The sequence below is a fragment of the Drosophila santomea genome, unplaced genomic scaffold, assembly GCF_016746245.2.
Source record: "Drosophila santomea strain STO CAGO 1482 unplaced genomic scaffold, Prin_Dsan_1.1 Segkk101_quiver_pilon_scaf, whole genome shotgun sequence".
Classification (NCBI taxonomy): domain Eukaryota; kingdom Metazoa; phylum Arthropoda; class Insecta; order Diptera; family Drosophilidae; genus Drosophila; species Drosophila santomea.
The window spans coordinates 989,192-1,007,529 of NW_025318933.1; the positions used below are offsets into that span (position 1 = coordinate 989,192).

Here is an 18,338-nt window from a genome sequence, read left to right on the forward strand (position 1 = left end):
AGGCAGTACTCTGAACGTTTACTTTCTTGAAGCTTGTGACCCCTGCTTTCTAGAAGCCACAGATAGGGGTGCTCCCCCGAAAGTCAGTGAGGTGACAACGCATACGAAAGTTTTTTCCTTATTAGATAGAGGTCACCGTTCATAGAAACAAACTTCGCGAAAGGGGCCAGGGTCTTCTTGGTCGGTTGAACGTGGAAACATCCCATTAATTACATTCGCATATTTTAATTCATTGGGTTACATGATATTTTTATTTTTTTAAATAATATTGTTTTTCCAGTTTCAACCAGAAAATGTTAAAAAATCGTGTTTGCAATTATAATACCGAGAAGAAATAGTCTCGGGCTTTGTCTATCGCTGGTAGTTTAGCCGTTAGAGAGGGCAGTATTTTGTTTGGGTATATGTTTCCTGTATGTTATGAGCTTGAAATTAAGAAGACTGCGCTTGATTTATAATCGCTATTTGCAGCGGTTGCGTTCGCAGATTGAAGTGAATTACGCTCGATTTGGCAGGGTTAAAGGAGGTTTAGTTCTCCGCATTCAATTTCAATTCTAAGATTTTTGCCCAGAGTTTGTCCCTTGCCCCGGAAAAGGTTGGGTCGAAGCATAGCTGGAAAAAATCGTCTGCATATTGGAACAGTTCGCCATTATCGTCATTCAGGTTGTGTAATTCTGCAGTATATAAATTGAAAGGATTTCGTCTGAGGCAGCTACCCTTAGATACTTCTCTGTTTAGCTCGAGCTTGCAGTTCTCCTTCATTAACACTCGTTTTCGGAGAAAGTCTGTTAACCAGTAAGTATGGGGGGTTTAAATTGAAACTGTTGAAGTTTAGACTGTAGGAATCCTAGTCGAAAGACTTTTGAATGTCGAGACACGCGCTACTACATGAAAGAGTTTTCACTTTAAGTGAACTAACTTTAACTATTAAAGAATCTGAGTTGGAGAAGCATTTCCTCTTCTGGACACCACCACTTTTTTGGCTCGTATTTGTTTGGTCCCGTGATTTTAAAAATGTTTGATTATGTGTGTCTGTCTAGGCTTGCTAAATTTACACTTTCTAAGACAGAAGTCACTCTATTGTGGATAGTTTTTTATGTTGTGGCATTTGTACTTATGTTGTCAATTATAATTTCAATTGGGAAATTGCTGTTCGTAATATTTGAGGAAATGTTAAGATCGCTTCTGTTACAGGAGGTTAGATCTAAAACCCAATATTGGACTGGACTGAGAGAAAGGGTTGTTGAAGTCCAATTATTCTAGGGTTGAGTAAGTTAGCGGCATAATTAAAAAGATCCCTGAGACCATATTTGAAGTGTTCCTTAGAAATGGTAGGTGGAATATATAGGATGAATATGTTGCAATTTTTCTTAAGGCTTCCTCAAATGTGAGGAGTCTTAAAACTCCCCACAAATCCGGGTGCAGGAGATCGGCCTTGCAACAGAGAAGACGGCTGGATTGCGAGAGGAGTCAAGGGCAGTCAGGTCTAACGGTAGATAATGAACCTTAGACCCCGGCAAAGCGGAGAGACCGTGAACTAACGGTACCGCGCTGGACCTTGGACTCGAACCGGCCAAGGCACAGAAGTAGAACGGTAACGGTGTGGACTTTTGGACGAGCATAAAGAGGACGCACCGTGAACCGAGCGAGCCGTGCGCAAAAAGGGAAATAGCGGGATTCCCGCGGCATATAAAAGAAACAGCGCAGGCGCAGCTCGGGACGGTCAATCAAGAAAGTACGCGAAGATTAACACTCTCGTTCAGGAAAAGGACAGAATCGGGAAAAGTGAGTGGAGAACTATACAGTCAAGCGGTCAGTGAAAGTACGCGGAGGTCGACAGCGTAATAGTGAACAGTTAAAGTACGCAGAACGAGACCCGGAACAGGTGAACGACAAGTGAACGTCGAAGCGGGCATCCGAAGCGGATATCCACAAGAGAAGGACAAGCAAACACCAGGACCTAGCGTGGTCAGAAAGGGACGGTGGAGTCATTGGTCGGCAAAGGTGGCTCGGGAGGAGTGCTAGTTTATCTCACGCACGATACACCCTGTCCCCATAACATCCTAAGCCCCAGTCGAGCCGGCACAGGTACGCTGTCGAGAGCGACACGGGACCAGCGAAGAAGGACAACGAAGGAGCGACGACGCGCATCCGAAGGCGAGGATCACAGGAACCCCTATTATCGAAGTGGTACTAAATAAAGGCTACTCTAAATCAGAAACTCTGTTTTCTCTTTGGTCGGGAAATCACTCAAATCATAAATTTGGTGGGACGAAAAAACAAACTCTCTGAGCTAGCCGTTGCAATCCGTAGCGAGCAGAAATCAAGAAATCAGTTCTTTACACAACAGACTTTCGGATTCAAATTTTTGTATGTGTTTAATATAGAATCCAACCAATGGTTACGGTGGTAAACATTCCCTCTTGATTTTCCAAAGAAATGATAGTGCTGCAATCTGCGTTGTCCCTGATTTAGAATTCAGATAAGATGGCTAAGTCGACATTGTTTTTACATGATGTAAGTTAGGTTCCCCAGTGTTTCCGCTTTTTGAATCGTATATGCTTTATTTCTGGCCGGACAATACGGATCTGTGGCAACATGTTCACCTTTGCAGTTTGCGCACTCCATCCATACCACGTCTTTGACATTTTCAACTCCGGAAACTCCTAGGAAACACTGTACGAAGTGTAAAACCTATTGAACCGCCACCTTTGAAAATATTAAATTTCTTTAGGTAGTTCCTGCCCATAGAAAATGATCTTAACCCTGCCTGTTGGAACTAGTTCCATGTTGTTATTATAAGATTGTATACTAGATTCGTTGAAAAGTATGTAACAGGCATGTACTTTTGATTACTTTTATGTACTAATCTAATTTACGCCTAATCTAAAGTCCACAATCCTCCCAAAACTCTCACGACCACACTTTTGGAAAATGTTTCGATATTTCATCACATTTATTTATAAGGTCGTTTATGCAGAGAGTGGTACCCCTGGATTTCCAGAAAGCGTAGGTAGTAGGCGGTTACATGAGATGTGGTGGTCCAAAACAATTTTTATCAGCCTTTCTGTTATCTTAAACAAAACGCTTAGAAGATCGATAGGTCTAAAGTTTGAAACTATTGAAGAATCTGAGTCGGAGAAGCGTTTCCGCTTCTGGACACCACCACTTTTTTGGCTCGTATTCGTTTGGTCCCATGTGTCTAGGCATGAAAAATTTACACTTTCGAAGACAGAACTCAATCTCTGTGGAGAGTTTTTTATGTTGTGGCATTTGTACTTATGTTGTCAATTATGATTTCAATTGGGAAATTTCTGTTCGTAATATTTGAGGAAATGTTAAGATCGCTTCTGTTACAGGAGGTTAGATCTAAAACCCAATATTGGACTGGACTGAGGGAAAAGGTTGGTAAACCATCGTTAAGACATATGAAGCCTGCATCCATTGCCGATGTTGCTGGTCGAATTTGATTATCAATAGTTTATAGTATAAAGTAAAATATTTTATATTGAATATGGATTTTTGACCCATGAAGACGTGGTCATATTAAGTTTACCGATCGCCGCCATATTTTGCGAGCTTTTTTATACCTTGTCTGAGGTCAGGGATTATAGGAGGACACACTGCGGTGATCAATCAATTATTTGGAATATTTTAAGTCTCACTGTAACCATTCTCAGAATAAAATCACACACACCTACTCGAACAAGCAGTCAGCGGGTTGGTTTTTTGCAACTCCTGGATGGGCCAACGACAACAGCTTTTATTCGCAATCCGAGGTTGAAACTGCAAAGGCAACTTGCGCTGGAGGAAATGCAGACAGCGGCCACCAGTCAAAGAGTTGCCGGAGCCCGCAGGCAGCGAGCAGGTAGACGCAGACAGCGTCAGTGGAGCCACAATGATTCAGCATTCACCGATACGTAGTCCCCGGTATCAGCTGACGGATTTGCCAGCCTTCGGTGGACAGCCGGAGGACTGGCCCATTTTTTATTGTGCATTTACGGAGACAACACAGGCGTACCGATGCACGGACCTGGAGAACAACCTACGCTTGCTGAAGGCACTGAAGGACGATGCACGCGAGACAGTGAAGTCGCTGTTGATCCATCCCAGCAACGTTAATGCCGCGGTGGAACAACTGCGATCCAGATATGGCCCACCGGAGCGGCTTATACGCAGCCATCTGAACAGCATACGCGACGTCCCTCAAATTACGGATCACAACATAGCGAAGCTCATTCCGTTCGCTACCAGAGTAAGTAATTTGGCGAACTATTTGCAGCCAGCAAAAATGGATGAACTTGTGGCCAAGCTCCCAACCATCAAGCGCGTGGAGTGGGCAAGAAGTGCTGCGTGTATCAAACCATATCCGACCGTGCACTTCAGCGCGTGATTAACATACTACGCGAATGTCGTATGTATGGTCACGGATACCGAAGGGAAGGTGCCAAGACGTCGCTTGCTTCATGCCAGCATCGACCGATTAAGGAGAAGACGAGCACCCCCCCAGAAATTTCCCGGTGTGTGAGGGGCAACATGCAGTCAGGAACTGTGAGGAGTTCAAGCGAGCCTCGCCACCGGACAGGTGAAGAATTGTGAGAAGGCACCGTCTTTGTTTCAGGTGTGTACGCTGTGGTCATATGACCAGGACCTGCAACGCGCACGGCGAGTGCACCATAAACGGATGCAGAGGGAACCATCATCGTCTCCTGCATGGAGCAGACAACGATGATCGACGGCCGCCGGTTCGAAAGGAACCTGAGTTATTCCGGATACTGCCGGTGACGCTATACGGAGGTGGGCGGCAAGTTGACACGTACGCGCTGCTGGACGAGGGCTCTTCGGTAACGATGGTCGACGATGAGCTGCTGCGAGACCTTGGCGTGCATGGAGTACGTCGACAACTCAACGTCCAATGGTTCGGAGGAAGAGCAACCAGTGAGCCCACCAATTTAGTAAATCTACAGATCAGTGGAGCGGGTAAGCCTACCCGCCATGCGCTACGGAATGTATACGCCATATCAAACCTGAGTTTGCCGATACGGAGCCTACATCAGCGTGACGTGAAGGGTGTACTCGCAGGTGCACGCCTTCCGATGTAGCCCTACAGCAATGTACTGCCGAAGCTGTTAATTGGGCTGGATCACGGGCACTTCGGACTGCCAATGAGAACGAGGCGATTCTCCCCAAAGGGACCATATGCGGCCGCAATCGAGTTATTCTGGGTCGTGTTTGGACCAGTTCGCGGACAGCAAACCACGCCATCACCGAGGTCTTGTTTTCTAGCAGTGTCGTCGGACGATAACATGGAGCAGATGGTGGAAGATTACTTCGATGTGGAGAACTTCGGTGTCATAGCCGAAGGGTTGGCGACGCGTCGTTAAATTCAGCACTGGCCAAGGGTCCGCAACACTACAAGCCCTTGCCAGAATTCTCTTTCATTTCAGAAAAGGTGCAGTCGGAGTCGGCGCTGACATCAAGGAGAGGTTTCACCAGGTGCTGATCCGGCCAAAAGACAGGTGTGCACAACGATTTTTGTGACGAGATGGCGACAACCAGCGGGAACCCGACGTGTACGAGATGTGCATCATGACGTTTGGTGCAGCGTGTTCACCGAGCGCAGCTCATTACGTCAAGACTTTGAATGCCAGTCGGTTTCTGGATTCTGACCCCCGAGCAGTAAAAGCCATCAACGACTACCACTACGTCGACGACTACGTGGATAGCTTCTCGACGGAGGACGAGGCTATTAGCGTACCTACCCGGGTGAAGAAGATACACGCGGAAGCTGGATTCGAACTATGTCAGTTTAGTTCCAGCTCGCCCACCGTGGAGGCGTCACTTGGACCACCTAGAAGCATCGGATGGGGCGAGGCTGAGCAAAAAATATTGGGAATGCGGTGGCAGGCAGCCACTGACGAGTTCCGGCTCAACGTGAGATACCATCGAGTTCCAGCTAGCGGTACACGGATCCCTACTAAGGTGGAACTCTTAAGTCAACTTTTGACCCACTGGGATTCCTCTACTGCCTCATGATAACGGCCAAGTTATTGTTGCGAGAGTTTTGGAGGCAGAAGATTTCCTGGGACGACCCTCTTCCTGAAGAAATATATGACGCGTTTACGAACTGGCGTCGCGAAATGAAGAACGTGGAAAAATTCAGATGCACTCGTCATTATTTTGGACCTGGTGAGGTGAAAGCTACACGTATTTGTGGACGCCAGTCAGTCCGCATTTTCAGCGGTGGCGTATTGGAGAGTCACCTACGACGATAACGACGTGCGAGTGAGGTTCGTCTCCGCTAAGACGAAGTGCGCCCCAATGAGAACCATGTCAATTCTACGGTTGGAGCTGCAGGCAGCAGTTCTAGGGACGAGGCTGATGGACGCTGTCAAACAGGAACACAGCGTACCTATCAGGGACGTCGTGCTATGGACAGACTCCAAAACAGTGCTGCGTTGGATCGGTAGCACCCATCGCCGATATAAACAGTTCGTCGGCAACCGGATCGCGGAGATCTTGAAGTCGACAAGGGAGCCCCAGTGGAAATGGGTACAGACCGCCGACAACATGGCTGATGACGCGATTAGAGCGCGGGCCAGCGTATATCTAAGCGAGAGTTCACGTTGGCTGAGAGGACCGGCCATCCTATGGCAGCCAGCGGACAGTTTGCCAGGACCTGCACCAGACAACAATGGAGGTGTAGACGACGAGGAAGAGATGCCGAGCGAGCTTGCGCTTGTCGGTACGAGCGATGTATTTATTTCGTTTCAGAGATTTTCGAGCTATTCTCGGCTGTTGAGGACCACAGCTTGGGTATTGAGGTTCACGCGCCGATGCCGTGGACAGAGAGCTGAGCGCGAGAAGTATGGCCTCACAGCGACCGAGTGCGAGGAAGCTGAGTACCTATTGGTTCGCCGGGACCAACGAGAGGCGTTCACTGAGGAGATGCGAGCCGCAGCGAAGAACGAGAGCGTCGCCAACACAAGCGACATTCGAGGGCTGACGTCCTACGTGGATGAAAAGGGAGTCCTACGAGCATACGATAGGATCGACGACGCGCTGTGCATGCCGTACAGTGCCAGGAGGCCGATGATCTTATCACACCGACACGTCCTGGCAAGGATGATTGTACACCAGGTGCACGAATGTATGAGGCATCAAAACACGGATGCCACGATCGCAGAGATTCGGACGAGGTTCTGGATAACGAAGCTGCGACGATTACTAAAAGGAGTGATCTCCGAGTGCAGCGTATGCAAGCTGCAACGAGCGCGGCCGGTGCCGCCGATAATGGGACCCCTGCCAATGAATCGCTTGGAGGCATGGGGTTGGCCATTCAAGTAGACAGGCCTGGATTACTTTGGACCGCTGTTGGTGACAGTGGCACGCCACAAGGAGAAGCGCTGGGTCGCTTTATTCACTTGTCTGACGACCAGGGCGATACATTTGGAGCTGGCACACGACCCGTCCACCGATTCATGCATAATAGCGATCAGGAATTTTTTTCTGCCGCCGAGGGCCAGTACAGTGCAAGCAGTGGCGAGTAGCGAGACTACTTCTGGAAGAGGTGGGCCTTGGAGTATCTGCCCACGCTTACGCGAAGAGAGAAGTGGTGCCGGGGAGAGTGGCCGATTCGTCGAGGGAACGTCGTCTTCGTCTGCGATCCAGCTAAACCGCACTGAGAGTGGCGCAAGGGCATTGTGGAGGAAGTCTTCGCTGGAGGCGACGGAGAGATCAGACGTGCCAGGGTGCGATCGGCCCCGTATGATAATTCGCCCCCCAATGTTTACCGATCACCGCCATATTTTACGAGCTTTTTTATACATATTCTGAGGTCAGGGATTGTAGGAGGGCACACTGTGGTGAGCGATCAATTATTTGGAATATTTTAAGTCTCACTGTAAGCCTTCTCAGGATAAAATCACCCATACCTACTCGAGGTTGGTTTTTTGCAACTCCTGGATGGGCCAACGACAACAGCCGATTTTTCTAAAATGTGGCCCTTTTGGTCACTAATTGCGGATCTCCACGATGTTGATTTTGAGTTGAACTCCAATTATTCTAGGGTTGAGTAAGTTAGCGGCATAATTAAATAGATCCCTGAGACCATATTTGAAGTGTTCCTTTGAAATGGTAGGTGGAATATATAGGATGAATATGTTGCAATTTTTCTTAAGGCTTCCTCAACTATAAGGAGTCTTAAAACTCCCCACAAATCCGGGTGCAGGAGATCGGCCTTGCAACAGAGAAGACGGCTGGGTTGCGAGAGGAGTCAAGGGCAGTCAGGTCTAACGTTAGATAATGAACCTTAGACCCCGGCAAAGCGGAGAGGCCGTGAACTAACGGTACCGCGCTGGACCTTGGACTCGAACCGGCCAAGGGCACAGAAGTAGAACGGTAACGGTGTGGACTTTTGGACGAGCATAAAGAGGACGCACCGTAAACTAAGGGGAAATAAGTTGGACCTTGTACCCGAGCGAGCCGTGCGCAAAAAGGGAAATAGCGGGATTCCCGCGGCATATAAAAGAAACGGCACAGGCGCAGCTCGGGACGGTCAATCAAGAAAGTGCGCGAAGATTAACACTCTCGTTCAGGATAAGGACAGAATCGGGAAAAGTGCGTGGAGAACTATATAGTCAAGCGGTCAGTGAAAGTACGCGGAGGTCGACAGCGTAATAGTGAACAGTTAAAGTACGCAGAACGAGACCCGGAACAGCTGAACGACAAGTGAACGTCGAAGCGGGCATCCGAAGCGGATATCCATAAGAGAAGGACAAGCAAACACCAGGACCTAGCGTGGTCAGAAAGGGACGGTGGAGTCATTGGTCGGCAAAGGTGGCTCGGGAGGAGCGCAAGTTTATCTCACGCACGATACACCCTGTCCCCATAACATCCTAAGCCCCAGTCGAGCCGGCACGGGTACGCTGTCGAGAGCGACACGGGACCAGCGAAGAAGGACAACGAAGGAGCGACGACGCGCATCCGAAGGCGAGGATCGCAGGGAGTTCCTGTTATCGAAGTGGTACTAAATAAAGGCTACTCTAAATCAAAAACTCTGTTTCCTCTTTGGTCGGGAAATCACTCAAATCATAAATTTGGTGGGACGAAAAAACAAACTCTCTGAGCTAGCCGTTGCAATCCGTAGCGAGCAGAAATCAAGAAATCAGTTCTTTACACAACAGACTTCCGGATTCAAATTTTTTTATGTGTTTAATATAGAATCCAACCAATGGTTACGGTGGTAACCATTCCCTCTTTTTTTTCCAAAGAATGATAGTGCTGCAATAAGTGTTGTCCCTGATTTAGAATTCAGATAAGATGGCTAAGTCGACATTGTTTTTACATGATGTAAGTTAGGTTCCCCAGTGTTTCCGCTTTTTGAATCGAATATGCTTTATTTCTGGCCGGACAATACGGATCTGTGGCAACATGTTCACCTTTGCAGTTTTCACACTCTATCCATACCACGTCTTTGACATTTTCAACTCCGCACTTGAAGCACTTTTTCAGGCCCTTGCAGTGCTTGGCGGTATGTCCGAAACGAAAGCATAGGAAACACTGTACGAAGTGTAAAACCTATTGAACCGCCACCTTTGAAAAAATTAAATTTCTTTAGGTAGTTCCTGCCCATAGAAAATGATCTTAACCCTGCCTGTTGGAACTAGTTCCATGTTGTTATTATAAGATTGTATACTAGATTCGTTGAAAAGTATGTAACAGGCATGTACTTTTGATTACTTTTATGTACTTTTTTGATTAGGATCAATAGCCGAGTCGATCTGGCCATGTCCGTCTGTCCGTATGAATGTCGAGATTTCAGGAACTATAATGTTGAAAATCAGCATACAGATTCTAAAGACAAAAACGCAAGTTTCTTGACCCATGTTGCAACTCCCACTCTAACGGCCCAAAACTGCCACGCTCACACTTTTGAAAAATGTTGACTTTTTTTTATTACTTATTTAAATTTATATCGTTTTGCAAAAATATTTTTTGCCACGCCAACTCTAACGCCCACAAACCGCCCAAGACAGACACTTTTCAAAAATGTTTTGATATTTGTTCATTTTTTTATTAGTGTTGTAAATTTCTATAGATTTGCAGAAAAAATTTTGCCACGCCTAATCTAACGCCCACAATCCTCCCAAAACTCTCACAACCACACTTTTGAAAAATGTTTCGATATTTTATCACATTTATTTATAAGGTCGTTTATGCAGAGAGTGGTACCCCTGGATTTCCTGAAAGCATAGGTAGTAGGCGGTTACATTAGATGTGGTCCAAAACAATTTTTATCAGCATTTCTGTTATCTTAAACAAAACGCTTAGAAGATCGATAGGTCTAAAGTTTGAAACTATTGAAGAATTCGCGAATTCGCCCCGTCTTCGCCAACCTCTGTTAAGCTAGGCCTAAGAACACATATGTTAAATAGAGATGAAGTCGAAAATTGAATTTAACACGAGCACACGCATTTGTTCGTTGTCGTAGTTCCGAGTTTAAACTAATTATTCTTGCCAACAAAGTTAAATATATTTAATAAACTAATTAAATTCTTCATGGCGCCCCCGGGTGGACAAGAATTAGTTTAAACAAATAAAAGTGACAGTGACACTTATAATATATAATATAATATATATATATATAATAATATAAAAGTGTTTGTGTTTTGTGTTTGTTTTTTTTTGAGTGCAATAAATAAATATATTGTTGCCCGCGACGCGCTAGTGTGTTTAAACAATAAATATTTCTTAAACATATTCCGTGTCGGTCGCGAAATACCCTGCTTCCGAAATTGCCGCCACCACCGAGGGAACTTTTAAGGAAAGTGGCCGCTAAAATTAGCATTCGGAAACCACAGGTATTTGTGCAAAATATTGAAAGCAGAGTTATAGACAAATTTAATGTTTATTGTCTTGTGCTGGAATATTGCACCTTGCTTTCAGATCTTGGCACATATGTACGTATCAATATAGTAGACCTAGATTGCATGCAAATTATCCAATTTATTTATTGATCAAATACATACACATCGTATATTGAACCGCTTTTGGACGCAACATTTATTCATTATTTTGTACTGTATTATTGCAATCACTGTCGCCCCCTTCCCCCTCTCGATCGTTAAAACTCGCATTAATAGTTGGGAAGTTAAACCAAGCTGGCGCACTAATACACAGAAAGTCTTATATACTAACAGCTGCAGCGGCGAACTTTTCGTTTTCGCTTCGCTTTTGCACCGCTACCTGCGTTGTTGTTGATTGGCCCCTTTTCTATGGCGCGCTTAGATTAGCGGACCGCCAAGTGACGCTCTACCCTGTATTCTACGGGTATACCCTTTTCGGCGTCATTTCGCACCCACTTTTAATTGATACTGCGTGACTTGAATTTCGATTTAAATAATTTGTTTTCGTTGTTCTCATCAGAAAAAATATTTAATATACATTTCGAACAATAACTTAATAATTTATGAATTTTAAAATAACCTATTTTTTGGTTTAATAAATTTCTAATTATTGATTCGAAGGTTATACAATTATATTGTCGGTCTGATTTGAGATAATTTGTTTCGGCCATTTATTTATTTAATTTGGAAATAGTATTTCATTAATTTAATTTAATTAATTTATATATTTAATTTAAAATGAGCCTAGAAACCAAAAATAAGTCGATTCTGGAAGAGCTGAAAAGCAAGCTCCAAAGTCGGGTCAGAACAATTCGTCGTTTAAATGAGCGATTAGAAACGGGATCGATTCCGATATTAGAGAAAGAATTGAAATGTCGACTAGAATACTTAAATGCTTCAGTTGATAAGGCAAATCAATTATAAAAACAGATAGAAGACATAGATTGTGGCGATGAATTTGGCGACGAGTTGGAAGAACTTTGTATAGTGACCAAGGCAAAAATAATGTCCCTGTTGTCTGCCTTGAAGGTAGCAAGCGTCAGCGAAACTCCGGGACCAGCAGCTGGAGCTCCAAATCGTGCGCGACTGCCGAATTTGGCATTGCCAAAATTCAGTGGAGAGTTCAAAAATTTCATCAGTCTTTTCGAAACTTTTGTTCATAAAGACGCCAGCATTCCAGTTATCAAAAAAATTTAACCATTTAATTTCATGTCTCTCTGGTGAAGCTTTAGGAACAATTAAAGCTTACCAAGTCACCGAGAGCAATTACGAAAAGGCACTAGCCAGTTTTGCCGCTTTGGGCCGATTTTGAAAAAATGTTAAATCGCCGATATCAGCATTTATCAGCTGAAGAGTCGACAAAGCCGAAGCAAGATAAAATTGTGTCGAGCAAGCCACATAATCGTAGCTCATTCTCGTGTTCCTTCTCCAACAGCAAGCCTCAGCAAACTTGTAGCTATTGCAATGCAGCATATCATTTGCTACAGAATTGTAGCCCGTTTGGGCGTCTCTCTGTAATGCAAAGGTTCGAGCTTGTTAAGTCTGCATCCTTATGTATCAATTGTCTGCGAAAAGGCCATACGGTTTCGAAATGCAAAGGCAAAAAGTGTCGAGTTTGTGACCGCTCACACCATATTCTTCTTCATAGATATACAGTGCCTGAGAACAGTTTAGCGTTGCCACCCCCGCCAGAGACCATATCTCCTACTTTTAACCAAGATCCGCCTTCCACGTCACATGTTATGCATGCCACGTCCTTGGACAGGGTGATTTTGACTACGTCAATCGTAAGCGTCCGTACGAAAAACGGAGAATACGTTTTGGCCCGAGCTCGGCTGGACTCTGGGGCTCAAACGAATTTTATAACAGAAGAACTGGCGAACCGCATACAGATTCGTAGAGAGGAGTCGTGTATCAACTTACTTGGTATTGGCGAGTCCAATTCTCAAGTCAAAAAAAAGGTACACACAATGGTGAAGTCGCGAATAAATGGTAGTGAGTTCTCGTTCGATTTCTGGATCTTAAAGTCGATCTCCGGTTACCATCCTGATCAGTCGGTGAACGTCAATGATTGGAAGATCCCAAAGAACCTACCATTGGCAGACCCATATTTCTACAAGTCACAAAAAATTGATATGTTGATAGGAGCAGAATCATTTTTCGAATTGCTAGCTGTTGGTCAAATTAGACAAGGTCCTGACTATCCAACTCTACAAAAGACCCTTCTTGGCTGGGTTGTTGCGGGCAGATAAAAGTCTGCAGTCCCGAAACAAGTTGTGAATAGTTTCAGTTGTAGTGAAGAACCTTTAGTATCGATTTACAGCACACTACAGAAATTTTGGTCGCTGGAGGAAATGCCAAATCCAAAGAAAGTTCTGTCGCCTGAGCACAAGTTATGTGAAGACCATTATAGGAAGACTACTCAGGTATTGCCATCAGGTCGGTTTGAAGTTAGGCTGCCGTTTAAATCTGATCCAAATGTTGTAGGCAACTCCTTTGAGGTTGCAAAACGGCGGTTTTTGTCGCTTGAGCGAAGGTTTTCTCGAGATCCTAACTTGAAGACCATGTACTTGGAATTCATGGAAGAATATCTCGCCCTAGGTCATATGTCGCCTACAGACAACAAAATCCCTTCCACTCCACATTATGTCATTCCCCATCAATGCGTGTTAAGGCCCCAGAGAACGTCAACAAAGTTGCGCGTCGTGTTCGATGCGTCCTGCAAAACATCGTCTCAGGTGGCCTTAAACGACATCCTGATGGTGGGGCCGACAATTCAAGAAGAGTTGTACTCCACTTTACTCCGCTTCCGGATGCACAGGTATTCCCTGACTGCCGATGTAAAAAAGATGTATCGCCCAGTAATGGTTAATGAAGCGGATAGGAAGTTTCAACTCATAGTGTGGAGAAGAGACCTGAATCCTTGAGATTATAAAAGCTCAACACCGTCACATATGGTACTGGACCAGCCCCATTTCTGGCTATTCGGTGTTTAAAGAGGTTGAGTGAATCTGCTAAGTGTTCATTCCCTAGAGCTGCCGACGTAATTGGATCCGATTCTTACGTCGATGACATGAGGAGCTAAAGACAATTAGGTCTGAAGCGTCTCAGGCTCTTCAAACAGCAGGTTTTGAATTGACAAAGTGGTTTTCAAACTCACCTGAGGTCACTGCATCTGAGAGCACACTTAAGTCGATACCTATCTCGGATTCAGAGTCAACTAAGGCGTTAGGAATATCGTGGTTGCCTAGCGAAGATGCCTTCAAGTTCAAAACTGACCCTTCTGTCATGGGTCTCCGAGCGACAAAACGGAACATACTATTGGTGACATCGAAGCTGTTTGACCCCCTCGGCTTGTTAAGTCCCATTGTGATTAAAGGTAAGATCCTATTTCAGGAACTCTGGCTTAATAAGTTAGATTGGGATGAGTCAATTCCGATGCATTTGGAAACAGCTTGGGATATGCTAAAAAGCACTCTGTCTCAACTGGATGAGATATCGATTCCTCGGTTCGTGCATACCGACCCATTGTCACCGGTACAGCTACATGCCTTTGCCGACGCCTCCATGAGAGCTTATGGAGCTTGCGTCTATATTCGTAGCAAAACTGCCGAAGGTTTTAAATTATCGTTGTTGACTTCAAAGTCAAAAGAAGCGCCGCTCAAGACCAAAACGCTCCCAAGGCTTGAGTTATGTGCCGCTCACCTTCTCGCAGATCTCTGCCATAGAATCAAACCCTGAAGTTACTCATCACTGGATTCGATCTCATCCATCTTCGTTGTCGACATTCGTTTCGAACAGGGTAGCGGAGATTCAAGAATGGTCAGGAGAAGCTACATGGCAGCATGTTGTAATATTTAGTAGTTGGAATAGGTATTGTAATAACTTTTAGTTGTAATTTAGATTTGGTAAGTTAGATTTGGTTGACAGAGCTCATAGCATCTGCTCTGTTTGAATCGCTTTATTTGAATGAATTCATATTGCTGTTCTTGGGTACAGCTACCCGTACATGGTGTGCTTAAGACTATGTGTTTGTTATATTGTATACATATACATGTGTATGCAGAGGGCATACATAGCTTGTGTATAGCTTGACCACTTGAGCTGCAAAGTGCATGCTCAGCATTCTCACGCTCCGCGATCGGCTTATGTATAAGCGTTAGATCGTATTTCAAGAGCTGGAGTGTGTATGTAGGTGTTGGTGGTCTTTTGATATTATTTGTGCTTATTATCATTTATGTGACAAAGTGTCACAATGTATATACTTTACTTACATATTAACTCCACTCTACATATTGAGGGTAGATACACTACACCTCCCTTTTTAAAGAAATGACGTAATATATGTAGTCATTTTTAAAAAAATTATAATTTAATTTTTTTTCATTATTTTATATTTTTGCTATTTTTGTTTTTGTGTTGTTTTTTTTTTTTTTTTATTATAATATACATTTAAAAATTTTTTTTTTTTATTGTTGTGTATATAAAATTGTATTTTGATTTGTTATTTATTTATATGTTTTGTGTAGATTTAAAAATATTGTGTCTCTTTGTAAATTCGTAAATTCATGAAATTTTTGTATTTTTTAATTTTTTGTATATTATTGTCATCATTACCATATTCTGTTGATGTGGTTGATCAGACCAATCGGTTGCATGATGATGATAAGAATAATTTGTGTTTTCTTTTGAATAAAATTGAGAGTTTAAATGTTTCGTATTTTTGTTATTTAATGAAAAATTACGTTATTCGTTAAAAGTTTTTAATCTATCCTTATGAACCTTTTGAGTTTTGTTTTTGTCGTCTTTTATTATTATATTGTTCGGTTCTTCTATTCCTACTACTATATATGGTCCTAAATATCTATTGTCTAGTTTATGTCCTGTTTCATTTCTTAAAAGAACTTTATCGTTAATTATTATTTCCTTATCTAGTACTTTCCTATCGTAGTATTCCTTATTTTTACGTTTATGGTTTTCTAACATTATTCTGGCTCTTTTGTATGCCATTTCTAATCTGTATCTAGATTCTATTGCGTAATTATCTATGTTGTATATAGGGTCTATGTTATTTTTAATGCTTAATTCTTTAGGTAAATTAGGTGTTTTACTGTATACTAATTCATATGGACAATAGTTATGTGCCATTGATGGTGTAGTATTGAAACAATATAAGAAATAGTTAAGCCATACGTCCCAATCAGTTTTATCGACTGATATGTATGAACGTAGATATTCATTTAGTGTTCTGTGGCTTCTCTCTACCGTACCAAGTGTTTGATGGTGGTGAGCTGTTGATGTAAGATTGTTTATTTTCAAATACTTACAAAGTTCGTTCATGATTGTGTTTCTATATTCTGTTCCCATATCGGTGATGAACGTCTTCATCGGACCGTATTTGAGAATGAATGATTCGAATATAGCCTTGGCTACTGTACTAGCACTTTTGTTTGCTATAGGGATAGCAACAAGGTATTTGGTCAGATCACATATTAAAGTAATTATGTATTCATGACCATTGTCTGATTTGGGTAATGGTCCAACTGTGTCAATAATGACTTTGTCAAATGCTTTAGTTGGTGTGTCTGTAGTTGTTAAAGGGGTCTTTATGTGCTTTGTTGTTTTTGCTTTCTGACATTCTGGACATTTACGTATGTACTGAGATATGAAATTTGTCATCCCTTTCCAATAGTAATGTCTTTTGATTTTCGCTAGCGTTCTTGAAATGCCAGTATGACCTCCTTGAATAGGATCATTGTGAAATGTAGACAGTATTGCTTCTTTTTCAATATCATCAGATATTGTGGTCACCGGCTTGAGTAGCGCTACTCTTATTTGTTTTAAAAATTTATTGCCCATATTTTTGAAAGTTTCAGTTGAAATTAATTCAAAGATCTTTCCGCTCGGTGCCATTTTGAGTTGGCTGATACCAAGTATACCGGCTTCTTTTTTAAGCCTGTGGAAGAACTGACCTAAGTCGAGAGTTCCATTAGTATATAGGTCGCTAATCTCAATTCTTGCAATAATTTTCTTACCATGTTTTAAGAAACATAATGTGTCAGTTATATGCAAGGTCACTATTTTTCGTACATCGTCATTATTGATGACTTCATATACGTTGGGCTTAGAAGCATTTTCAAGTATTTGCCTTGGCAAAATTTCTTGTTCTTTTTCATTTACTGCGCAGTTGTTTTGTCTACTCTGTTGTCTTGTAGTGACTTTCAAGACTTGTTTTTGCATGTTTTTTAATTCATCGATGGTTATTCTTGATAACGCATCGGCTACATGATTATCTTTTCCTTTAAGATATTCTACTGTGAACTCATATTCTTCTAAATCAAGTCTCATTCTAGTGAGTTTGGAAGTAGGATTTCTCATTGAGAAGAGGTATGTTAAAGGCCTATGATCTGTTTTTACAACGAAATGTTTGCCATATATGTATGGTCTGAAGTAGTTAATTGCCCAGTGTATTGCCGCTAATTCTTGCTCTGTAGTGTTTTTGTTACTTTCTCCCTTAGTGAAGCTGCGAGAGGCATAAGCTACTGGTAGTTGTATCTCATCGTATGTTTGTGTTAATACTGCCCCGCAAGCTTGTTTACTTGCATCTGTTATTATGCAAAATTCTTTGCTGAAATCTGGATATTGTAATAACGTTGGTTGTATTAATGATTGTTTGAGATATGTGAATGCATTTTGGCATTCTGAAGTCCACTCGAATTTTACATTCTTTTTACATAACCTTGTTATGTGACGAGAGTAGCCAGAAAAATTTTTGATGAAACGTCTATAATAATTGCAAAATGCAATGAATCTTCTTGCGCTGTCTGCGTCCGTAGGGACGGGGTATTTGTCAATGACTTCGTATTTCTTATCATCTGGCAAAATACCACGATCAGTACACTTATGACCTAGAAAAGTCACTTCGTGCATGAAGAATGAACATTTGTCTGGGTGTAGTTTTAGGTTATTTTTCCTACATAGGTCAAAGACGTTAGTCAAATTTTTGATCATATGATTTTCGGAACAACCGATGACTATTAAGTCATCCATATACAGGAATGCCTGTGAAGGTTCTAATCCAGAAAATGCCATTGTCATCATTCTTTGGAATGAGTTGGGCGCAATTTTTAAACCATAGGGTAATCGCGTGAAGCGATAGGAGCCGTTGCTCGTTGAAAATGACGTTACGTTTCTTGATTTTTCATCTAGTTCTATTTGATGGAATCCTGACATTAAGTCTAGGCACGAGAAGTATCTTGCTCGTCCCAATTGATCAAGAATATCGTCTATTCTTGGAAGTGGAAATTTGTCTGATAGGAGCTTTTTAACAATTTGTCTATAATCGATTACCAGTCGCCATCGTTTTGTTGCGGAACCTGGTAATGATTTCTTCGGTACTAGTAGCAATGGGCTGTTGTATTCAGATACGGCTGG

The 18,338-nt window shown here is 42.9% G+C and overlaps 1 protein-coding gene across 2 annotated transcripts in view; it reads left to right on the forward strand.

Annotated features, from left to right (window-relative positions):
* LOC120457482 (protein CEPU-1) overlaps positions 1-18,338 on the forward strand; it is a 628,267-nt gene that overhangs the window by 275,549 nt on the left and 334,380 nt on the right. The window lies entirely within an intron of this gene.